Raw genomic sequence first — 26146 nt, 5'->3', positions numbered from 1 at the left:
GGTCCTCTGCAGCCCTTCTTAACTAATTAGAGTCTGTAGGAGGGCTTAACTTAAATAGCCCTTCTACTGACTCTAATGGGAGTTATTTATTAAAAAAAAAAAGGAGTACTTGTAGCACTTTAGAGACTAAAACTTACTAAAAATGCATCCGATGAAGTGAGCTGTAGCTCACGAAAGCTTATGCTCTAATAAATTTGTTAGTCTCTAAGGTGCCACAAGTACTCCTTTTCTTTTTGCGAATACAGACTAACACGGCTGCTACTCTGAAATTAGTCTCTAAGGTGCCACAAGTACTCCTTTTCAAACAGACTAACACGGCTGCTACTCTGAAACCTGTTATTTATTATTATTATTTTGCAACGATTCCAAGGAATCCCATCCCTGTAGTATTTGGAATGAGACATTCTACATTAGAAACTAGTGTATCAGTGTAGGGTTATCAACTGGCTCTTCTGTGGCTGCCTAGTCCAGGCGAGGATGTGGAGAGGCCCTATACAGAAACCCCCTAGGCAGCACGTGCTGTGTATTGTCAGTCTGGCAGCTAGAGGGAACCACAGGGTCTAGCTGTGTCTAGGGGCCTCGGTGGAGAATCTCCATTTGTGTTAACTGCAATCAATTCTCATCTCCCTATACTTCAAAAGACCCTGTAGGCAGATATTGAGGGGCGGACAAAGTTTACTCCCCTAGGGAAGATTGGAACTGAGACACCAGCATTGCCAATTTGCAATGCTGTATCTTTATGAACTAACACTTCAACAACAGGGCTGAGCGAGTGATTCATGCCACTAACCAGTGAGGACGGGGGAAGTCAGGGACTCGTTAACAGGATTTGGAACCTTTCCTTGCACTTCATATCAATCCCAGGTTGGTAGTGGCTGAAAGTCATTACCATCTGCTGACAGCTTGGTGGCCCCTGGTGAACTGCATTGGTCAGACCAGTTCCCAGCAAACTCACCCACACCACAAAACCACCACCTCTACTGGTGGCTTCAGCTCAGAGGCCAAGGACTGACAAACACTCATTCCAGAGGTGGTTCCTCTGAATCGGGACTAGACACATTGAGACAGGGAGTGCACGGAAAGCTCCTACTGCCCCTGCTGTACCTATTCTCTGACTAAATAGCTTCATAGATTCCAAGGCCAGAGGAGACCAATGTCCAATCCCCTGCATAACAGAGGCCGCACAACTTCCCCAGAATAATTCCTGTTTGAACTACAGCGTCTCTGGTAGAGAAAAGAACGAGGAGTACCTGTGGCACCTTAGAGACTAACAAATTTATTTGAGCATAAGCTTTCATGGGCTAAAGCCCACTCCCCCTTCACTGATGAACTGGGCTTTAGCCCACGAAAGCTTATGCTCAAATAAATTTGTTGGTCTCTAAAGTGCTACAAGTACTCCTCATTCTTTTTGCTGATACAGACTAACATGGCTACCACTCTTTTAGAGAAGCATCCAGTCTTGATTTTAAAATTGCCGTGATGGAGAATCCACCACAACCCTTGGTGAATTGTTCCAATGCTTAATCACCTTCACTGTTAAAATACTACACCTTATTTCCACTCTGAAATTTGTCTAGTTTCAGCTTCCAGCATTTGGATTGAAGAAGCCTTCAGGTATATAAATTCACCATCTTGCAACAGAAGATGTTAAAATTGCAGATTTCTGTAAACGTCAAACTACTGTAAAACTTAGCAAAAAGAAAATGAGTACTTGTGGCACCTAGGCAACTAACATTTATTTGAGCATAGTTTATTTATTTATTTATGCTTAGTCTCTACGGTGCCACAATTACTCCTTTTCTTTTTGCGAATACAGACTAACACGGCTGCTACTCTGAAACCTGTAAAACTTAGCTTACTGGTAAACAAGGTGATGCTCACTTCTCCCTCAAGGAGCACAGCATGAGAGGGCAATATTTCTAATGTACAGAAACAGCTGTCCTGCACAACTCTATGCTGATGTCCACATTCTGGAATCTAAGAGGTGCAGATGTTAAGTCACAAGTTCTGGGCTGCAGTACCCTTTTTGTGCTATGTTGCATTTTTATCAGCAATATAAATGAGCTCCAAAGTGTGCCAAGTCCATTACCATTAATCACCACTGAGTTTCCTTCTCTATTAAAAGGCAGCATATGGTGGTGGCTTGCAGGATAGTTAAGGATCACTTTATTTCTATCTAGCTGTATTAGCTTCACCTACTTTCTAACATTCTTTAAGCTCTTTCACTTGTGGGTGACCTTTTCTTCTATTTCAATGGACTCCTTGACCCCTCATCTTTTCCATTAAAAGGAAGCTTCTTTCTTTAATGAGGTTCACAGTGGTTTTGAATTGTGAAAGCTTTCAGATGTTTTCCTATTTCTGTGATTGGTAGATGTGTTATTTTGGAAGGTTTCCATAATAATAATAATAATAATAATTAATACTTAGTACTTACCTTCTAAATGCTTTGCAAAATAAATAACCAATCCTCATGACACCTTTATGTAGGAATAAACATTGTCCACATTTTGCAGTGATTGGAAATGAGTCAGAAAAGTGGCGTATCCACAGCTAAAGAGGGAACTAGTATCAGAACTAGGGAATTAGAACACAGGGATTCCTGCCTCCCTCTCTCTTCTATCATCAGAACACTAGGCTATGCCCTTTCTGTTAATTGTACTGTATTGCATTCATGGCTTCCATTCTACAGAACCATTATGCAATATATTATGATTTTGCATTTCTAACATTTTAGTATTTGTGCAGCCATTTTTCAACCCCAAATCTTAAAATGCTTTTGAAAATAAAAGGCAGTACATTTATAACTTATAAAAAGAAATGCTTTTCCCCTCTCCATGCACAATTAGCCTTTGAACTTATTGCCCCATGATGTCCCTGAGCCCAAATATTCAAAAAGGATCAGTATTTATGGATGGACTTTTCAGAGGCATTTAAAGGAATTAGAAACTCAATCTCACTGAAATTAAATAGGATGTGCGTGTTTAGACTCATTTGAAAATCCCTGCCTTTGTGGATAATGAGACTATCTAAGGAAGGATTAATAAGAAAACACAATCAAACAAAAGTTTGGCAAGGATACAAACCTCATGTTTCAGGGTATAAGCCAACCACTAACTGGCGAACATTACAAAGAGACTCTATGGCTACATTGTTCCATAACTGCTTATTTGCAAAGGTTTTTGCATCTTCTGCATGGAGAGGAAATGCTGGACCACTGTTCTGGTCTGGTGTGGCACTTTTTATGTTCCTACAATAGCACAGCACTCCTGTAAACGAGGCAAGGATTCTTAGATCCACTTTAAACCAGAGCATACTGAAGCAGAGAGTGCGAGAGAGACAGAGTAACTTGCCCAAGGCCATCCAGAAAGGTAGAGATGGGAATAGGAGCCAGGGCCCTGACTCACAATCCCCTGCACCAAGCATTGAACCACACAGCCTCTCATGATTAAAAACTATTAACATTCTTACTCAACTGCTACACACAGCGAAATTCAGACTTGGGGCTCTCGGTCTGAGCTTAACCCATCCTGCCTGGACCTTCCTGTGAGAATCTGTCCAAAAGGAAGGGAAAGCTGAGGTTAAATCCTTGTGTCCCTACATCCTGTTCCAGTGGTTTCCTCCTTATAATTTAAAATACCCCCCTTCAGGAATGTAGCCCCAGTAATTCCCACCCAGGAATGTAGCCCCAGTAATTCCCACCCAGGCAGGTTCGCTAAACTGAATGCAGCTCAACTAGATCCATCACCTCCTATCTATCATCTACAATGATATTCCTCATTATTATTTTATTTCGCCCTTGTCAAGCAAGATTTGTTTATGAAATCTCATCAGCAGATGTTAGCCTGTCAGATTTACGGGTGGTACAGGGAAAAAATTTGAAACTTTTCTTTGGGACAAATTGGTTTGCATTTGCTACAGCTCATGACCAGCTGTTCCTAGATGGCTCATTTTCATCGGGAGTGACTGAATGTCAGACTTTAGTATTAACTTCACATTCTAAAGGAGCCTGATCCTGTGAAGTGCTGAAGTTAAAGGAGCTGAAGGCCCTCTGCACCTTGCAGGATTGGTCCCAAAGTTGGCACCTGATACTGCTGAAAATACAGGGCCAAATCCTGGGCTGATGTCCGTCAGCATAGCACGGCTGAAGTCAATGGAGCTAGTGATTTGGCCAATGGTGCTAGCGAGGATCTAGCCCATAATATTAATTCATGCTGAAGCTGACTTCAGTTCATAATTTTTGTGCCCCTGGGCAGCTGCTCAGCTTAGGTTAACACTCTTCAAGCAGAGCTTCAAGGACAAATAGTTCTAGGAAATTGAAATTGGCAACTTCTAGTGGCAGCAATCGCATTTTAAGAATCATTTAACAATCCATGTCCTTTCCAAGTATCTACATGGTTTTCCCTGGTTACTGGCATGTGTTGCCTACCCCAGGGATAGTAATTAATGCATTTGGTAGTTAAATGTTTTGGCTCAGCCTCTGTTTGTGCCCAGGGTTCAGAGAACGAACAAAACGTGTATTTTTTGCAGGTTCCCTCTCCTGTGTTAGGGCCCTACATAAAAGCACAATACGGCTCAAGCCTGCAAGAATGAAGACGGGGCTCCAGTTTTCACCTTGCTTCCATCTCTGTGCAGATGAAATGCTGCAAACGCCAGTCTATGCCCTGCAATTGATTTAGAAGCTTCAGTAATTTGGAGGATGTTTAAGGGGGAGGAACAGCAGGCTGCCTTTAAGCAGCGCAAATATCCACCTGGGAAGGATCCCCACTCATTTAGAGGCCCCGTATCTCATGGGCAACAGGAGTGGAAGGTTGCGTGGGCAACTCGTTGTCAGATCCTCCCTGGTATCACCTCCTGGCCGGTGATGGGGCACAGTTGATTCATTGCCTGATTCTCCCCTTCTGGCAGCTTGGGGCCTTGCAGCTCTTAATGCTGGCGATACTTTTGTGTTAGTAAAAAATGGGCAACAACAACTGGGGGGGGTGCATTTCTGCACCCCTTGAAGCCGCTGCCCTTCTTACTTCCTTGAAGATCAGAAATTGGCCAAGGCTTACAAAGTCTGCCATTTGAATATCCCACTGGGGGGAGAATTCAGATCAAAGGTTTCAGCTGCTCCCTTTGTACCAACAGGGACCATACCCAGATTTGGGTTTTGATTTTAAACCCCACCCCAAAGCCTGAAGGAGGCAGAGATGCAAGGCTTTGGTGTGGACTCTTTAAAATCTTACAAGACACATCCCTCTGCTGCCTCTAGAGAGAGGAGCTACCAACAGAAAGGGCTGTAAGAATAATCCAAAAAGTCTATTGTATGCTTTTTTTATTCCTTATATCTAAAATAGTGTTTCCCATGTATGTCTGAGTAAATTAGTTAATGAATTTTCAGTGAAAGGCTCTGCCATTTCTCCATCTATTTTTATGCAAATGGTGTCATTTGAAAGCCCGCAACAGATAGATATGCATCAATCTCATGGGCTGTTTCTTGTTTTATTAAATCCAAAACTAAAATGCAAAACTAAAATGCAAACATGGGCTCTGGTGACAAAATGATGCTCAAATAGAATCACATTGCTCTTCCAAAAGAGAAAAAGAAATATTGAAACTGGACTTGTTTAAACCCAATGAAAGATTTGAACTTGACTGAGATGTCTCTCAGTTACTGTACACTGAAGTACAACAAATCAAATACCATGAACAAGAGCATTCCTCTTATTTTTCTACCCTCTTCACCCTTTGGAGCCACAGGAAATACCTGAAAGATGCTGTTAGACCAATGGCTTCCCTAATGAACACTTTATGCAAGGCCTAAGCAACTCCCAGCTGAGCAGCTCCCATGGACCAGTTTCTGGCTTGAAATCTTAATTGAAGAAATGCTGTTTGATGTTGCCTTCTAATAGCCTCCAAGTTCTGTAAAAGGCCCTGGAGGATGATCCTGTGCAGAATACAAATACATACACTAACATCAACACATCTTGTACCATGCTCTCTATTGTATGTGACCAGAATGTGGAAACGCAGTCCCACTTGCCCTCTTTCATCAGCATGCTAACGGCATCTGGAGAGGATCAATCCAATTAGAGTAATGGCAGAGAATCAATACATTTTCTCTCCAGGATGTTAGCTAACACTGGGGGGGGGGGGGAAGGAAACCACATTAAATCCCTCTTGCTTGATACAAAACTGTACAGCTCCACAGCAGACTCTTGCTAAGCTGCCAGGATTTATTAGAGGACTGCCATGTCTAACAATACAAGTGCCAGTCAATGCAGTTGCCTTCAGCAGCTCTCTCACCAGTGTTCTTTACCGCAAGCATAGCAGAAAGAGCATGGCACAAAAATAGGGCTGTGCCCTCCTCCTGCTCGCATTTACCAAGGTGAAACCCCACCGAAGTCAATGGCTTTGCAGCTGGAAACTGATAACATGAATTTGGACCAACGGTGCAGACCTTAAGCCGCAGCCAAACAGCTCCCAGCTCATAAAGGTGCCCGCTGCACTTCCCCAATTCTGGGCTGCTCTGCACCAGTCTATTCCCCTGGTGCAGCTTAGAGAAAACTGCCTAGGGTGCATTACAGTAGCTCAGGATCAATGAAGCATGGGAAAGAAAGATGAACTTTGTACTGTAGTAACATAGAAACATTCATTTGGTTTGCATTAATTCATCTCTCTTTTACAGATGACGGCTGAGAGAGGTTAAGTGACCTACCAAGATGACCATTAAAGCATGACATTATGATCGCAATGCCGCATGTTATAAATGAGTTCAGAATCTGGCCCTTTAAATGTGTGGGGGGGTGGGAGATCATAAATCTTCCAGCACCCTGCATGAGATCATCTTTCCTCCGAGTTTCATTTCCTTTTCCTCCTCCTCCAAGTGTGCCTAGATTGTAAATAGACCCATTTAAAGATCAACCTGTTCCACTGAATCTGTTCCTAATGGAATTCCATTGGCTTAGGTCAAGTGTGAATTTAGCTCATTATGGGTAGTACTCTGTTGCAGTCCAAATTTTGGGTTAAAATAATCAAAATTGCATTGTGGTATGTTATTATTAGCTGTATAATGCTAGCACCTGGAGTGCCCAGCTGAGTTTGGGCCCCCATGGTGCCGGCTGCTGTATACACATCGGAAGAGACAGTCCCTTCCCCGAAAAGCTCACAGGCTAAATGGAGAAGACACAGAACAGAAGGATTATGATCTCTATTTTACAGATGGAGAACTGAGGCACAAAGGCCCAGAGCCTCACATGTATTTAGGCACCTAACTCCCATTTAAATCAATGGGAGCTAGACACCTAAATACCTTGGAGGATCTGGGCCAAAGAGGCTATGGCCCTGATTCAGGAAAGGATTCCTACTCAGAACAGCACCTACATCTTCAGAGGGATGGTAGCACACGCTTTCCTCACTCAGGGCGCAAGTGGCTGACCCAAGAGCACAGGAAAAGTCTGTGCAGAGCTGGGAACTGCACCTAGATCTGAACCCAAGTCCAGCACCGTCATCCTTGATTTAGTTGGGGATTGGTCCTGCTTTGAGCAGGGGGTTGGACTAGATGACCTCCGAGGGTCTCTTCCAATCCTATCTTCTATGATTCTATGAACCCCAAAACCATCGGTGCATCAAATATATGCTTTTGATTCCTATTGGATAGGCAGAAATGAACTCATGAGCTGCTAACCACTGGAACAAGCGTTTTACTGTCTTAATCAACTAGTAAGTAGGACAAGACCAGGCCAGTCAGTTCTCCCCCTGGGTCTCCCCAAGCAGCATTTTATGACAATTACTGTGACACTAAGCCAGGGTATGTCAGATAAGTGCAGTCTAAATCCCTAGTCAGACACCTAAAGCAAATACAGAACCAAAATTGTCTTTCTGAATGTATTGGACCCCCGAGGCCTAGTGGATGGCTGGGTATTAACACTATTATTTTGCTGTTTTATCACATGAGGATAGACAGATATACCGCTGGTATAGCAAAGATCTGCCTTTCAAGTTTATAAATCACCCAGACATCCCCAGAGGTGCTGAGGTATTGTCATGTCTGGGAGGCAAGCCAGACTATGTCTCACACCCTGATGGATTTTTATTTGCTAGGCAGACTTACAGAACATCGCTGCTTTGATAAGGACTCTGACTAAGCTGCTGTTTCCAGGAGGATGAGCTCCTATCCACATCTGGATGCTGGTGATTTATAACTGGCAGCTCTGATAAAATGAGAGACAATTAATTATACTTACAGTCTAAGTTTACAGGCTTAGAAATGCCAAGCTCTTTGGAACTGGGATTGTTTTATTAATTATATATGTACAGTGCCTAGCACAACAGGATCTGATCCCTGAAGGGGGCTTCTAGATGCTACTACAGTACAAATAGCAGCAATGTAGCAACTTCCATCAGAGGGTCTCAGAGTGCTGTTGGTTGTTAGGAGGGCAAGTAGCAGATATGGGGCTTTAGCCCATATGGTGGACCTGGCCATGTTTGACCTCCTGGCTCTGGCCCCACGTCTGGCTCCTACATGGGGGTTTTGGTCATGGGGAGGATCTATGCAGCACAGATATACACTGGCCACACCCTCACTTGCAGGAAACATGACCATTCCCCTGTGCCTGTTTTCCCACAGATGTCGTATCCAAGGCACACAAGTATGAGGGGAGTCCTCTGTGATCTCTAACCCATCCATTCTGCCCACACTGTGAACGTCTAATGTATCCACCCCTGGTGCTGAGTCACCACTTGACTCCCTTCATACCTCCTTCAGTATCCATTCATCTGCTCACAATGGGGTTTTCAAGAGTGCTTATGGGAGTTAGGAGCCCAATGCCATTCAATGGGAGCTGTGCATCTATCTCCCTTTAGCCCCTTGTGAAGATCCCACTCGACAATCCCAGCTCTAGCCACTCCATGCTCATGTCAGGAACAGTTCTCCTCACCCCTGTAGAGTCGAGTCAGCAGTGAGGCAGAGACTGAGAATGACTCAGAATCAATGACGTAGTAGTGGAGCCCTCCCCAGCTATCAGTGCTATTGACCTTAAGATGAAGGTGCAAGGAGCTGCCATATACTGGACAGGGTAATAAGGGAAAGCAACTGATACGGCTGGCCATAGAATGAGAGGAATCTCTTTGTTGTGAAGGAGACAAGCAGATTAATTGCTGCTAGTCCTGCTTACAGGCTGGAGAATGTGCAGTAGCCTTTACAGTTCCTGCTATTCCTGCCCATGACATAACTATATTCAAAGCTTCTCCCCATCTCTCTGCTGCTGCTTCTTTCATCCCACGATCACCACCTCTGACCTGCCTTCTGCTGCAATTCAGCAGGTAAAATGCAAACTATCAGATGGGTCTGCAACAGGGCACTGGGCCTTGGAGCATGTATGCGCATCGCAGTGTGCCTGGTATGACCCATGGGCCCTAGAAACTAGGAGCTGTAGGGCACAAGAACGGGCCCTACAGGAAACCACGTACAAGACTTCCCGACTTTGAGGCAGGAGAAGCAGCCAGGAGAGACTCAGAGCCATTCTACACTGAAAAGTTAGGTTGACCCAGCTACATTGCTCAGGGGTGTGAAAAATCCACACCCCAATGAACATAGTTAAGCCGACCTAACCCGCACCGTAGGCAGTGCTAGGTCGACAGGAAAATTCTCCCGGTGGATTAATTACAGCAATAGGGGAATCCTTCTGTAGTGAACCCTAGGGAACCAGTAGTGAAACTAGGGTGAACCCTAGTAGTGAACCTGTAGTGAACCCACTGTAATGAGTGGCTATGCTGAAGCACTGCAGCTGTGCCGCTATGGCATTATAATGTAGCCCCAGGATCAGGGGTGTTTTTACAGGGTCTCTCCATAGTAGCCAGAAGGGCTACTGAAAGGGGAGATAAGACGACATACTTTTCAAGGTGCAGAAAGCTTGGAAAGCCTTTGGGTTGTTAGGTACCTCTAGTTAAAGTTTACTTGATCTTGTTCTGGGGCCTTATTTGTTGACAAAGTGAGCCCTGAACACAAGGCATGTGGGTGGGACTTTGTTTTCCCTCCCCAGCCAGTGAATCTGTCCACAGCTTAAATAGGTTCAGAAGTTCTCAGTCCAAGTTTCAACAGGAGGTATAGATCCTTCCCTTATTGGAGAAATAGCGTCTGAGAGTCATACTTTGCTTCTAGTGCCGACCCCCTGCCTGTCAGGATGCAAGCACCAAGCCACATCTGTACAAAATCTCCAGTGAGAGCAGGGAGGTGGCCAGGGATTCAGCGTTGCCAGCGGAGGTAGGGGAAGTGGGGATGGCGGATTTAAAGTTAGGAAGAAGTAGAACAGTTGTTTTTTTAAGCCTAGAATGTGATAATTTGTCACAAAATGACTTTCCAGGGCTGGCTCTGCAAACAGCTCCAGAAACTCCCCACTTCCTCCATTAGTTACTCACAAGTCTCCAAGGTGTCACTGTTCACCACAAACGAGGCAACTGTCACCATGGTCCTCTCCAGCCAGTTCTTCCAGTAATGTCCACATATGAAGTTAAATATGTTTAGCACAAGGCATTCAAACACCCCTCTCAGAGCCAACCAGCTCAGGACTAGTGGTTTAATTGTACGTTAGACTAAAGAATGATTAAATTAAGAGTGTGGATTTTATTTCCTGCCATCTGAGTCACCATGGAAGGGATGCTGTGGCAGCGAGTTATTTTTAGAGCATGAGAGAGGGAAGCATGGATCATCTTAATGCACACATACCAGGGGGCTGATTTAAGGTTCCACAGACCCCCTTACTTCTGCCATTTCCTAACTTCTGAGTGCTTGACTTTGCCATGTTAAAATGAATAATATAGCTGTCGTGCATGTAATAATACATAGAAAGTGGGCGTGAGGCTGGTAGTAAGCTACGCAGTGGCAGGTTCTGGCTATCGCTCTGGGAAAGGGAATCTAGAAAAGAAGTTTGGAAGAAGGTTTTAATACTTTGGGTTGTTCACCCCCACAGCAAGTTGTGACTTTCAATCTAACTGTGAATCACTATATTTCTAGACAATTTGTACCTCGTTTAAATGCTATAAACAGCAGGTAGCTGTTCAAGCAAATTAGTCTGTACAGCTGTTTACAAACTTCATTGGCTCAGTACGGCTCAGATGATGATAAAACACTTTCTTCTTTCCTGGAATAAATCTACATAAGTAGATATGCAAGAGGTTGTTACGGTTCAGATTTTAACCTTAAAAGATTATTTGGTTTATGTAAATGAGCAACTAGAGGGTATTCACCTGCGATGCCATTTAAATTCAAATGACCTATTGCTTGCTCATTAATAATGAATATGCACATTCTGTGACCACGTGCATATTAGCATCAGGCAAAGAACAGAACCTACCTGAGCTGCAGCTCCCAGGTGCAAAGGCCAGATTAGATGCTTGTGTACTCAGCTACACTGAGCTCATTTAAGACAGGATTGGTCCTGGGACCATAGAGAGTTAGGGCTCCTTGAACATCATGCACTTGGTTAAATATTATGAAAGCTGGGCCTCCTTCAGTTCATCAGCCCTAGAGTTATGCAGTTAACCCTTTCATGACTTCAGCTATAACCTCTGCCCCTCTCATCCCCCCCCCCCCCACGTCTCCATTACCCAGATGCTATTGTGATTGTGGGTGAAATTCACATGCACACATGATCACTTACGAATTTGTGCTGGGAGTCCATAGGGATTGTGGGTGGATGTAATTCACCAGATGAGGTGCAGCAAGACCCTTTCCTGGACGCTACTAGTATCTATAGGTCGGAACACTGAGTAGGGTTTCCGGGCCTCTTGCTCCATGTAAATACAGACCCATAGTCTTACCCTGAATCCTCCCTTCAGCCATGCACTTGCCTATTTGGGACTGGCACGGAGAACCCTTCCATGACCCACAGGGTGGGTGTTCTGCTGCAGATTTCCAGGCCAGACCCATTCTAGGATTTAAGCGGTGTAAAAGACTTTGGGACAGCCTCTTTCTGCTGGGGTGAACTGCAAACCTCATATGACTTATGACAACCTGCTATGTAAACATGCTGCCCTTGTCAGATGCATATACACTGGCTGGATGAGCAGCATAAAAACGGTTAGCCAGCACACAGGCCCGCCATAATACACCCCAATAGTTGCATAGTGTTATTTTAAATCTGACTGACACTGGAGGCCATGTTTGCAATTGCACCTGCAAATTATTTTCCACAATGGGTCAGATTCGCTCCAGCTGCACTGGGAGGGGAGATGTAACTGGCTTCCTGCTGGCTCCAGCTCACTGATTCTCAGGCTTCAGGTGTTCCAAACCCAATGCAAGTTACACAACCCCAAGGCTGCTCTAACTTATGACAGTTGACTGTGGTCCCTGAGTAGACAGTCCATGCTTCTTATCTGTGTCTCTATGATGCCTATCACAATGGGGCCCATTCTTGGTTGATTCCTGGGCACCACTATAACAATCAGGTTTCAGAGTAGCAGCCGTATTCGCAAAAAGAAAAGGAGTACTTGTGGCACCTTAGAGACTAACAAATTTATTAGAGCATAAGCTTTCGTAAGCTACAGCTCACTTCATCGGATGCATTTGGTCAGGGACCGTACATGAGCTGAGAATTCACAGCACTGAATCACCTCCTACCTCTACCTCCCCCAACATATGATCAAGCCCCCTAGGGAGGAATAATTCTTAGATGCCAGCTCTGATTGCTCCCCCTACACCAAGGGAATCCTCAGCTGGGAAAGTAGGGCCAGGTTCTGGCCCCTTTGCACCCCTCAGGCAATGCAAAGGTGTTGGACCCAGGGGAGAGACTGGCTCAGCAGTTGTATTCATGGCCAAGAGCAAACTGAGAATTTGTCCATGCACGTCTGGTTTTCTTGCAGTTTAGGCAAAGAAGAGAGTCAGCCCTTACAAGACTGAATTCAGCCTCTCTGCCAGTTCTGTTTGGTGGCCTGGTGTCCCTAACCTGCTCATCTGAAAGGCTAACGAACTGAACTGAAGACAGTTGTTCACAGTGCAAGGAACAAGCCCAGAACCACAAAGTTCCGCTAGGCCCAGGCCTTGGCCAACTTGAATTTCAATGGCGGGGAAAACGGAAGAATCTGAGCACCCGGGGAAACGGGAGGAGCCGTTGACACTGCAGAGAAAAGTGATCAATGGGATAAGGAGGGCAGGGTGGAAGAGGGATCGAAGGGATGTGATGGACTTAGACAGGAACATCTGCTAAGTGGTGAGCAAAGAGAGTCTCGTCTATCTGCTTCTCACCCTAGCAACACATATGCACAACCTGAAAATCCATCAGTGAAAGTTGTAAGGCACTTTGGATGTCCTCAGGTTGAAAGTTACTCCACACACGTATGCTCATTATTGACATTTGAGCGTTTTTCTTCTGGTAGGGACCCGGCTTCCAGCAACAGCAATTGAAACCGTCAACAAAGTTAACTGCCGTTGATAGCTGGCACATGTAACACACACTCATCACAGGGCTATAACAATGATTCCTAAAGGTGAGGGCTCCATTATTCATGTATGATAATTGGAGTAAAACCCAAGGCAATCAATATTTGCCTTACAAGGCATAACTTGGCATTCAACCGTGCGGGACTGGGTGTCGGCTGCAATGAACATACATTTATCGCCGGTGGATGCTCTCCCATCTTTCAGAGCCTTTGACCTCTCCAATTTGCTGTCACTGCTAGAATGAAAGAATTGTTAGCTTGGTTACAAATTACTGTAATGTCCCACATTCCACTTAAGGAACAAGTATCCATCAATCACTCTCTCTCCTTTAGGCAGTCGCTGTCCAAGCTCCAACCACACAGTGCTATCAAAATATCCAGTTGCAAAGTAGCAAAAGCACAAAACAGATCAAAAGATGCTAAACTAAGTGGGTTTAGGAACACATGCAAGGACAGCTGTTTACAAAGAGACGGAGAGGTTAAGGGGCATGGGCAGAGAACAGCAAAAGGAGATTTCACATAGAAAACTGCAAGCTAATTCAGCTTGAAAACCATGATCTGAGCTCTATTGAATTAGGCATGTTTTATACTAAGGTTCCGGTCACATGGTAACTGGCCACTTTAAGGGGAGATAGACCCAGTCTGACCTGTGATTAATCAGCTGCCTCTTAGCTCAGGGGCTAAGAGTCAGGTGGTGGCCTACAGAGCACCTGATCCTTATAAAGGCCAGAAAGAAGCTCAAGCTGAGCTGGATATGTGCAGGGGAAAGAACCTGGATATTAGGCGAATCCAGGGCAGGAGGCCTGGGGAGTTGGGAACTGCAGGGAGTAGAAAATGACTCCCACAGCTTAGAGCAAAAACTCAGAAGGACAGAGAGGTGAGGGAAAAGCAGCTGGGACTGTAGCCCATGTTGGGCAGCGGAACTACTTTATTTTGGTATTTTGCCTACACTTTCAGTGTAACCAGTAAATTGTGCCCTGAGGCAAGAGCCTGAAACAGACTTTCTTAGTTTTCTTACAGTAAGACAGATGTGTGCTGGAATCCCTTAGCATAGCTTTAACACAGTCAAAGAGTCTAGGTACATCATGCGTGACAAGGCTGGGGAATTCCACAAAGCAGAGAGTACAATCATGCAATGCCCCAGGTCCTACACAACGGAGTCCACATAACCCATTCCCATACCAGCCAGCTAGCCTTGGCTCACAAATTGCTAATCAGGGTGAACTGTTGTGGGTAGCTCATCTTAATTAATTAGCCTTTTCCAGTTCGTATGGCTACTTCCACCTTTTCATGTTCTCTCTCTGTGTGTGTGTGTGTGTGTGTGTGTGTGTGTGTGTGTGTGTGTGTGTGTGTGTGTGTGTTCTTACTATACGTTCCATTCTACGCATCTGTGTAGTGACCTGTAGCTCACGAAAGCTTATGCTCAAATAAATTTGTTAGTCACTAAGGTGCCACAAGTATTCCTTTTCTTTTAGTACAGAAGTGAGTGAGTTGCTTCTAGGGCATGTGTTCTCTTTGGTATTATCCCTCTGCTTTCCCCCATTGTAGTTCATCAACAGCACATTCGTGGGAATTCTCCTCCCTTGATCCTAGCTGAGCAGACATTTCTCGTGGGGACTTTTCACTGCCAGCCCTCCACTAGGCCTGTTTCACAATAGCTGCATTCACAAGAGGAGAGCGTTGTATTTACCAGAGAAGCGCAGCGTAATGTCACAGGCCAGGCCTACAGTAAGCAATTACCAAGGCGCTGACGAACAAAGCAAAGGCAGAGGGAGGGCAGTGAGATGTGAGATTTAAATGTTAAAGAGAAATATTGAATATGGAAATCAACACACCGGAGAGAACGTGAACAAAAGTTTGAAGAGAAAGTGACATATCTCAGGTTTGACCTGTATCTGTTCATACTTCCATGTTATTCTTTGGGTATATTTTTAACACTTCCCCCCAATCAATGTTTACAGTCTTTATTCCACCAACTAAAAAATCTGTAGCAGCAGCCATCCAGTCACAATGGAGCAGCCCTATAATATAGTGCACACAGCTAAGTCAGTCATCACACTTCATTAATGCAGTTAGTATGCCAAAGCAACAACCTAGGATTCAAATTACTGTACATAACCTAGGGCTTGTGAGCAACCCATGAATAATCAAGTGAGCACACAACACCAAGGGTTCCTGGGCAATCCTATGGTAAACTAGTTAATTGGCGCAATCCTCTTACAACCAGCCAGGGAGCACGGTTCAGCACTCACCAACAATCCTACAACAACAAGCCACTGAAGTCGCAACAGAAAGGCCCGAAGTTTATCCCTTTTCCTCAGCTAAGGAGGGGGAAGGCTACAGCTCTGACGGGAGGGTCAGGTGTGCTGGAGGTCTAGCCAAGCACTGGCAGCAAAGAGTGACTTTATTGCTCATGTGAAAGAGCAAGCAACATTTCCTTTATACACGGCAAAGAGCAAAACCAATAAAATATTTGCTTTGTAGATCGCTCTTAATCACCAGGCCGCCTTCTCTTGAATGAATATGAAGCTCCATTTTTTGTTAATTTGGATTAGATCCAGATTCATTGGTCCATACACCAAGCTTTCCAGGGCTCTATACTGCTTACACTATGAAAAGCTTTGCTAAGTGATTGGTTCCTGAAGACCTGTCTTGCTAATGAAACCTCATCAGAAATGTTCAAGAGACCGCTTATTCATTAGCTAATATTGGTGGTACTTTGGTTTGCGAGGGTCAGAGCACAAAACACTTTACCATTTGTGTAGCAACTAAGACAGCCATTGAAGCAAACAGAGTAATTATTCTCAAGTCTCCTTGGTTATGGCAAAAGGATCCTAGTTATCCACCGATATCAAAGCACTTAACAAATATCGTCACCTCCACAAGATATTATCCCCACTTTATAGATGGGAAAACAGACAGAGGTGAAATGACTTCCCCAGGTTCACACAGTGAATCAGTGGAAGAGGCAAGAATAGGTCCCAAATCTTCCAGCTCCCAGTTCTGCACCTTAGGATAGTTTTTTGGGGGTTCTCTCCCTTCCTAAATAAACAAAAAATATTTAGGAATGAAACTGAATAGCAGGCTATATCCACATTTTTCCAAGTTGAGTATGTCACCTAGCACTGAAAGCATGCTACTAAGCATTTAATGCTCTATGAGATATTGGCAAGTAAGCAGTGGCTGTGAAAGGACCACTTCCATATTAGTCACACTTCTGACCTTGAGACAAGGTGTTTTGTGCATGCCACATAAATTAGGTACATTACGTAGCAAAGCTGTAAAGTTAAAGAACAAGTGCCAGCAATTCCATTTCAGGCTGATGGATATGGCAAGATGTGTTAAAAGGGTTAGAGTAACAGATTCTATAGTTAATTAAATCACAGAATGCCTGGGTCTAAACATTTTCTTAGCCCTTGAGAGGATGAATGAGCACGTCCTTCTCTCAGGGTGCAGCATGACCGGTTTTACCCCTACAGGATTCCTTGGATTCCACAGTAACCAAGTTTCTAAGCATGACTGCTCTGTTAACCTTGTCCTAAAGCTACACCAATTATTTCCAGTCTCTCTTGCTTCCCTGTTCCCCCGAGAATCTTTTGAGCATATCTATTTTTATAGATATAAAAAAAATTGTCCATAGTTTTCAATTCTTCAGCTCCTTTCCAAACAGCAAATGTGGACACCTCTCAGTTATATACATAGTGGGGACAGGTGCTCAGGGGTCCACGGAGTGGGTGAACCCCTGAACACCTGTCCCCACTATGTATATAACTGAGAGGCGTCCACTTTTGCTGTTTGGAAAGGAGCTGAAGAATTGAAAACCATGGACAATTTTTTTTCAGAAGCAGGGAGGACAGAGAGTCCCCTTTATTCTTTAGCATAAATAATGGAAGGATTCATTCACATGCTCGTAAGACAAAAATAAATAATAAAAATCAGCCCAATTTTGTTTTGCCAATCATGCACTTAATGTAATTTTCTTCTCTCGTCTCCTTGTACTGGTGCATGGTGGTTCACAAGGACTTTAATAAGCTGGAAAGGTGCCAAACCCATTTCTGTCTCATTAAAAAAAATTATCCCAGTGACAAAGGTGATTTTTTTCACATCAGCAGTCAATTCACTCACTAAATTACAACCCAACTGACAGTCTGTCTTTAATGGGAGTTGACTCTTCTTTCTGATGTGTGTATGTGTGTGTCTCTGTGGAGATTATTCATGAAAAGTACCTGAAGTTTTAAGAATGGTTACTATAACCTCAGAGCCACGTGTAGCCTTTGGAAGCATAAAACCAATTATTTAAAAAGCAATTATGATAGCCAAAAGATTATTAGGAACAGCAAAGGCCATGACAAAATAGCCTTCTTTCACTTTCAAAGTAAAACTCTATCTGGACTGTGCTCTAGGTTATGCTAGGGAATTGGTAATATGGCTTTAGCAAAACTGGGTGGAATTTGGTAAAATGTCACTGAGGGCGCAGAGGTTGTGCTTTTATACCGATTGGGAGGGGAGGGGGGAATGCACAACTGTAAAATCAGTAGCGCAAAACAATGGAGGTAAATGGAAGTCCCTGTCCAAAGTAGCAGATCAGTGATTGTTGTGTTTCAGTAAGTCTGCTGCACAGGGTGAAACTAGATTCATAGATACTAAGGTCAGAAGGGACCATTCTGATCATCTAGTCTGACCTCCTGCACAGCGCAGGCCACAGAATCTCACCCACCCACTCCTATGAAAAACCTCAACTAATCTCTGGGGGTCAGATCCTGAGCTGGTGCAAACTGTCACAGCTCCAGTTACTTCAACTAAGTTTGACAATTGACACAAGTTGAGAATCTGATCATAGGCCTTTAACAAAAAGCTTTACAGAAGGATTGACTGTTAAAGGATTCCTTCCTCCACAGGATTAAGGTATTGGGGTTTTTAAATCAAATACAAATATTTGTTATCCAGAGAAAATCCCCTTCTCAATTTCTAGTTGAGCTCTTCAGCACTCCTTTTTATTACCTTAGTACAGCAGCAAGATCTTGTTCCAAAGTGATCCTTTCCCCCCCCCCCGCCCCCCATTACTCCTTCAAGGCACCAGCTAATAATGATGTGCTAATTTCTCTCTTCTTAGCCTGTGAAGAAGCAGTGTGACCGGTCCAACTCTTGCATATGGACAGCTGCAGCTGAGTCAAGTTGACGGAACACATTACGCACACTAAGGTAAGAATGATTTAGCCAGTAATTAATACTCAATGCACCCTCTATCTGAGGAACTCCACTGCATTTGTGTAGACAGATGGAGTCAGTGGTCCCACATATCCCTTCCACCATGTAATGCTTGTGATACTGTATATCTCAAGATGTCTTAAGGCGGGGAGGGGGAACAGTAATATCTTTTAATTCACACTTATTGTGCAGTCTCTTCCGAAACCATAAAGCAACTTACAAGTTAACTCACATCAGCTTATAAATAACTGCTCACTGCAAGTTCAATTCATATGATGCAGTCTCCTGAAGAAGGTTCCATTCTGGATGAGAAACTCCTGAATCTTGAGATATCTGCAAAAATAAGAGCTCCAAAGATAATCACTTGGTGACTAGAAACATCAACTCCAACAAATATTCATTAGAGGCACTGATATCAGACTACCCCTTTGCTCATCCTCATTTCAGTTAGTTTGGCACTTATAGAGAGATGCTTTCACACTGTCTCCTCCAAGCACTGACTCGGAATCCTGAGTGTGGACCAGAGATTTTTGCCTGCAGCAGTGACTTTTTGATTAATAGAGACCTAAACAACATGACAGAAAACTGAAAGCAAAACTGATGCTGTACAAACCTCTATGGCCCAGAATCTTCACTATCCTGATGCAAAGGAAAGATAGGAAGATAGCAAGAACCCAATGTGGCTGCACCAGGAGTTCTTTAATGACATGGAAATCAAAAAGGAATCATACAAGAAGTGGAAACATGGACAAATAGCTAAAGATGAGTACAAAAGAGTAGTGCAAGCATGTAGAGACAAAGTTAGAAAGGCTAAGGCACAAAATGAGATACACCTATCCAGGACATAAAAGGCAAAAAGACGACGTTCTATAAATACATTAGAAGCAAAAGACAAAGGAAAGCATTGGTCTACTACTTAGAGAAGGAGGGCTAGTAACACATACAACAAAAAGAAGGCAGGCATGTTTAATGTTTGTTTCTGTCTTCACTAAAAAGGCTAACTGTGACCAGATGCTTAACACAAATAACAACAACAACCAGGAGAAAGAACACAAGGCAAAATAGGGAAAGAACAGGTTAAAGAATATTTAGATAAGTTATATTTAAGCTGGCAGGGCCGGACAAAATTCAACTGATTCCATAAGTACCCTAGGGGAAGCAACCTCAGAACCATTAGCAATTATCTCCAAGAACTCAGAGAACTGGTGAGGTCCCAAAGGACTGGAGAAGGGCAATATAATGCCTATCTTTAAAAAAGGGAACAAATGGGACCTAGGAAATTATTGACCGTCAGCCTAACTGATACCTGGAAAGGTACTGGAACAAATGATCAAGCAATTAATTTGTAAACACCTAGTGGATAATAGGGTTATAAGTAAGGCTAAGATTTTGTCTCAAATATTTTTTAGCAAAAGTCACTGACAGGTCACAGGCAATGAAGAAAAATTCAAGGGAGCCCATGACCCGTCAGTGACTTTTACGAAAAATATCCATGACAAAATGGGGAGCTCATCTGCGGGGTCCCCACACTGCCTGCGGTGGGTAGGCAGCTGCAGAGGCCTGCTTGACGCTCTGGGGGGGCCCCTGCCACTTGTGGCCGGCCAGGAGCTCCAGGGATGCCCCACTGCCCATGGCAACTGGGAGTTATAGGGTATCCCCAACAGGCTGCAGGTGTACCCCGCAGTTCCTGGCCACTGCCCGTGGTGGTGGTGGGGGGACCCTGCAGCTCCCGGCTGCCATGGAGGTTGCTAGAAGTCACGGATTCCGTGACTTCCACAACCTCCATGAAAAAAAATCAGAGTCCTAGTTATAATTAATAGCCAACATGGATTTCTCAAAAACAAAATGATGCCAAACCTATCTAATTTCTGACAGCCTTACTGGCCTAATTAATGCGAGGAAGCAGTAGACATGACAACTTGATTTTAATACGACTTTTGACATAGTCCCACAAACTAGGGAAATGTGGTTTTGATTAAATTACTATAAGGTGGGTGCACAACTGGTTGGAAAACCGTACTCAAAGAGTAGTGATTGTTTGCTGTCAAACTGGGATGATGCATCCAGTGTGGTGCTGCAGGGACTATCCTGGGTCTGGTATTATTGAACATTTTCATTAATGACTTGGATAATGGAGTGGAGAGTATGCTCAAAATCTGCAGAAGACACTAAGCTGGAAGATGTTACATGCACTTTGGAGGACAAGATTAGAGTTCAAAATAACCGTGACGAATTGAAAATTGGTCTGAAATCAACAGGATGAAATGCAATACAGACACGTGCAAAGTACTACAGTTAGGATGGAAAAAAATCAAACCCATAAATACAAAATGGGGAACAACTGGGTAGGTGGCAGTACAGCTGAAAAGGATCTAGGGGTTAGAGTGCATCACAAATTGAGAATCAATGTGATGCAGTTGCAAAAAAGGCTAACATTCTGAGGCGTATTAACAGGAGTGATGCATGTAAGACACAGCGGGTAATTGTTCAATTCTACTTGCCACTGGTGAGGCCTCAGCTGGAGTACCATGTCCAATTCTCAGCACCACACTAAAACATGTGGACAAGCTGGAGAGAGTCCAAAGGAGAGCAATAAAAATAAGAAAAGGTTTAGAAAACCTGACTTATCAAGAAAGGTTAAAACTGGGCATGTTTACTCTTGAGAACAGAAGACCCAGAAAGGACCTGATGAGTCTTCAAATATGTAAAGGGCTCTTATAAAGAGGATGCTGATCAATTGTTCTCCACGTCCACAAAAGGTAGGACAAATAGTAAGATTAATCTGCAACGAAGGAGGTTTAGATTAGATATTAGGAAAAAATGTCTAACCAGAAAGGGTAATTAAGTGCTGGAATAGGCTTTTAAGGAGGGGTTGTGGAATTCCCCTCATTGGGTGGACAAACAGCTGTCAGGACAGGGCTAGGTTTACTTGGTCCTGCTTTAGTGCAGGTGGGTGGACTAAATGACCTCTCAAGGTCTGTTCCAGCCCTGCATTGCTATTATATGATCTTTTGGCTTGAGTGATCATGCCCAGTAATGCTAGTTTCATCTCAGCCAGATTAGTCAACCAGATGATTCCATCTGCACCCAGGAATCAGTTATATTACATTATAAAATAAAGCACAAAATTCCCAGCCGGAGAAAAACATCTTCCCCCACAATATGTTCCCTATGGCTCTGTGTGATATGCATTTGTTATTTGGCTACAGCCCTGATTTATATAGCACGTCAGCAAACTTTGCATCTAGCACATTGCACAGTTGGTGGTTTTAAATTCATTATGCAGAAAAAGAAAATAGCTTCCCTGCAGTTGTACTACTAGCTATGTGACAAACCTCAGGACTTCTCCCTTAAACAGTGCTTTCCACATTCAAATTGATTTATAATTTTCATTCACACCCTGATGAAGTACTGGCAATCTCATTTTTAGTTGAGAAATGGAGGTACAAAGGCTACTGCCTGCTCCCAGAGAGAAACCATGTCAGAGCTTCCATTAGCACTAGGAACATTGGAATTGCCATAGTGGATCAAATCTCTGGCCCATCTAGTTTAGTATCTGGTCTCCAACAGTGACCAGCATCAGATGCTACAGAGGAAAGTGTAAGAAACCTTTTAAGTCACCAGAAGTTTGTCTTAAACCCTGAAGCAAGAGGCCAAGGGCTTGTCTACGCTTACCAGGGGATCAACGTATGGTGATCGATGCATCGGCATTTGATTTAGTGGGTCCAGTGAAGACCTGCTAAATTGACCGCTGAGCGCTCTCCCATCGACTCCCATACTCCACCTGAACGAGCGGTGCAAGGGAGTTGACAGGAGAGTGTCTCCAGATGACACAGTATAGGGTGCACCCCTCGATAAGTAGATCTAAGTACGCCGACTTCAGCTATGTTATTCACATAGCTGAAGTTGTGTAATTTAGATCTCCCCCCGTAGCGTAGACAAGGCCCTAGTCTTGCACATGATGAAACAAGGTATAGGTGTGAGACTCAGACACAGTATTAATCACTAGAAAGGGTGGAGTAATTTAAATAAGTTATTTATTCTGATGGTTTAATCATTTTAATCTTTTTAGCATTCATACTTTATTTTCCTAAAGGTTCAGTCTCATTTTAATGGTTATACTAATCAATGTTGATTTGCAGCTAAATGTAGCCTTTATGCTAAATTTGGTACATCTTTGCCAACCTATAGGATGCACTATATCTGTACACATTTATTCAGATTAATGTCTACTTTTTTTTTTTGTTAAGAAATGCATCATTCACCATCTATCAATTAGGATGACCACACTCAGATTATAAGATTTGTAATGATACCTTACAAGAGACAAGAAGCATGAAGCATATTCCAGTTACATTATATTCACACATTAGCATATTTTCATAAAATCATATGGAGTGCAATGCCACAATGTCTATACTACAGGGACTACACCATCAGAGCTGTATTGGGCTATGTCTACACAACCGTGGTAAGTCGACCTATGTTATGCAACTCTAGCTACGTGAATAACGTAGCTGGAGTCAATGTACCTTAGGTTGAGTTACCACGAGGTCTACATGGGGACTTGCCTTACTCTCTCATTGGAGGTAGAGTACAGGGATCGACTGGAGAGTGATCTGCTGTTGATTTGGCAGGTCTTCACTAGACCCGCTAAATCAACTGCTGGTGGATCAATCTCAGAGCATCGATCCCAGTTGTAGTGTAGACCTGCCCTTTGAATAGTTCCCTAGCATAGCTGCAGCTTACACCGACAAAAGTTTTTCTGGTTTCAGAGTAGCAGCCGTGTTAGTCTGTATTCGCAAAAAGAAAAGGAGTACTTGTGGCACCTTAGAGACTAAAATTTATTAGAGCATAAGCTTTCGTGAGCTACAGCTCACTTCATCGGATGCTCACGAAAGCTTATGCTCTAATAAATTTGTTAGTCTCTAAGGTGCCACAAGTACTCCTTCTCTTTTTGAGAAGTTTTTCTGTTGGTGCAGGAATACCACCTCCCAGAACAATATTAGTGACATCAATGGAAGCACTCTTCTGTCAGCATAGCTGCGTGTACGCTGGGGGTTACGTCAGCATAACTACACTGGTTAGGGCTGTGATTTCTTCAAACCTCTGACCAACATAGCTATACCCATATAACTTTCAAGCGTAGACCAAGCCTTAAATTTGACCTCCCTTCTCTCTGTAGTGAAACTGAAGCAAAATGATTGTTAGGGAAGTATATTACAATTTCAATATTTTTCTTTATTCTGGGAGTATCTACGTTTTTGGTTAACAGAGGCATCAGAGCACTGACTGCACTCATGTTAAAAGATTCAGGTTCATTTAAATCATTTTTTTTAGATTTCTCATCTTAGTTTCAGTATTTTTTACTATAATTTATTTAAATAATTTGAATTAAGTTTTAGCCTTAACATAGGCTGTCAATTTCAAGTTAAATTTTAGGTAGGTAGGTTTATTTTTAAAAGGAAAAATGTATTTAAATTAAATCAAAATCTCTGATTTAAATAAAAATCCCATTTTTATATGTATTTTTTAAATAATCTATTTTTACCCACCCTGTCATTAGCCCTTAATTAAATTCTAGTTCCCACAATGAGCGCCGATCAAGAATATTCATGGGATCAGTTATACTATTCAGTTCTTAGCACCACCTTGTGAATTTCATTTGCAAGTGCAATCTGAATTACCATAGATCTTAGCTAGAGTGACTGGCTACACACTCACCTCATTCTTAAAAGCTATCAACAGGAGACATCCGTTAAGGCCCATTCAGAGAAATTTTGGGCCCCTGTATATTACGTTTGCTGTGGCCCCACTCCCTCCCATGTCACCCCAGTTACAGACATTTGGGGAGCTCCCAACCTCAAGGCCCCAGTACAATTTTCCCTACTTTCCTCTAGCTCGTCAGCCCTGCATCCATTACTATAACTTGTATTTTACAGTCTCCACAAAAGACAAAGCTATTAAACATGGCAACATGAGCCACCTATATTACACACAGCCCCTTAGCTCCACCACTGAAGAATGGTAACCAAATACATGAGCAGCCCTCAGGAAATGAGCAATCCTTAATCTGCCGTGGGGTTTAAGCAGGGAAACGCAGACAGACACAGCCAGCCAAACGGAGCTAAGTTTCAAATACTGGGAATTTGTAGAATCCACATTTCTCTCCAGCCAACCCCAAGAGATATAGGATAAGGAGCAGGAGCAAAGGGAAGCCTTTGCCTTTCCCCTCATAGCAGGAAAGATGCTGGAATTGGGGAGGAACAGGCACTACTGGCCTGCCCACTCATCCCCTCCCCATTACATTCACAGGGGGACAAGCATGGAGGGGAATGAAAAGAGTTAGATAAAAGGAAACCTTAACAAGGCAGAAAAAACATTCCTCACAAAGCACCAACAGCCCCAAACATGTGTCCACGTCTGACGCCTTGACCGCTCAATGACAAAAGGCCACACAGCATACGCACAAAACAGGGACTTGCATATATGCAAAAATCCCCACATACTTTAATGCAGCTGTTAAAGCTGCTAGCTCACTCACCCAGTCTTCGAAACTATCAGCTGTGTATTGTCAGTGCTGAATCCCATGTGCACTAATTGCAGCAGCAGCATAAACTACATGATACCAACTTCAACCGGGCATTGATTGTTGCTATTCATTTTAAATTCAATGAAATCCTAATGTCAATGTTTTTCAAATCATTTCACTCCACTACAGAATTCAGCAACACGGGAACCTACTACAGAACTGTCGTGCTGACGGTCTCCCAGAACATGGGGCTTTGAAGAAAGGAAGTGAAAACATATTGCTAGAAATGGGAACCTGGAATTTTCCAAATATGCTCAGTGTTGACCTCATTCTGCTCCCACTGAAATCAAAGGGAGGTTTACTATAGACCCACTGAAACAGTCTTGTAAAAAGGAGCTCTATTGAAGTGAGACAAAATCCACATCCAAGATGGGAGTGAATTTGGTGTTTGTGAAAGTGAAAAACAGGTGTGCGAGAGGCATACTGTAGGCAGATGACGTGCAAGTGTCCTCATCCCCCTCAATCACAGTGTATATCAGCCCTGATACTCCAGTCCTGGGCCTCTGCTTAGCAGACTGATTTGTGTAAAACTATGTGCAGCTAAGAATAAGTTTTAATGTGCAAAAAATGTTATACTAATGGCTTTGAGCACAGAACTCTGCATTGGTGTAGTTATTTTGATTACATCAGCACCCAAAGTGCGCTAGACACTTTCCAAACACAGGAGGTAGGACAGTTCTTGTCCAAAAAAGAAAAGTACCTAACAAATTAGCTTCAGGACATAAAGATCTAAACATGGTAGTGGCCAAACTCAAGAACTTGAATCTGTGTAAGAACATACTGGAGAAGCATCTGAGGCTGCAAGACTAGAACTTAAAATACTCCAACAAATAAGGTTTATCAATTGAAGATTTACTCAATTTACTTTATGTTTCAAGCCATCCCCCAACATACCTGCTACCACATCATCTCTTGGCACAGAACGTTGCT

At 43.3% G+C, this 26146-nt stretch overlaps 1 long non-coding RNA gene across 1 annotated transcript; it reads right to left on the bottom strand.

The window, feature by feature from the left end:
* Positions 1–1483: 1483 nt before the first annotated feature.
* Positions 1484–19782, bottom strand: LOC122458267. The gene is made up of 5 exons (XR_006278235.1): positions 18857–19782; positions 13531–13652; positions 8093–8192; positions 1842–3551; positions 1484–1680 (listed from the first exon to the last, which is right to left on the bottom strand). It is a non-coding gene; the product is annotated as an uncharacterized LOC122458267 (long non-coding RNA).
* Between the last annotated feature and the right edge of the window lie 6364 nt (positions 19783–26146).

Source organism: Dermochelys coriacea, chromosome 19 (assembly GCF_009764565.3).
Source record: "Dermochelys coriacea isolate rDerCor1 chromosome 19, rDerCor1.pri.v4, whole genome shotgun sequence".
Lineage (NCBI taxonomy): Eukaryota > Metazoa > Chordata > Testudines > Dermochelyidae > Dermochelys > Dermochelys coriacea.
Note: the sequence above shows the minus strand (reverse complement) of the source record. Positions and strands in the feature narration are given on the sequence as shown.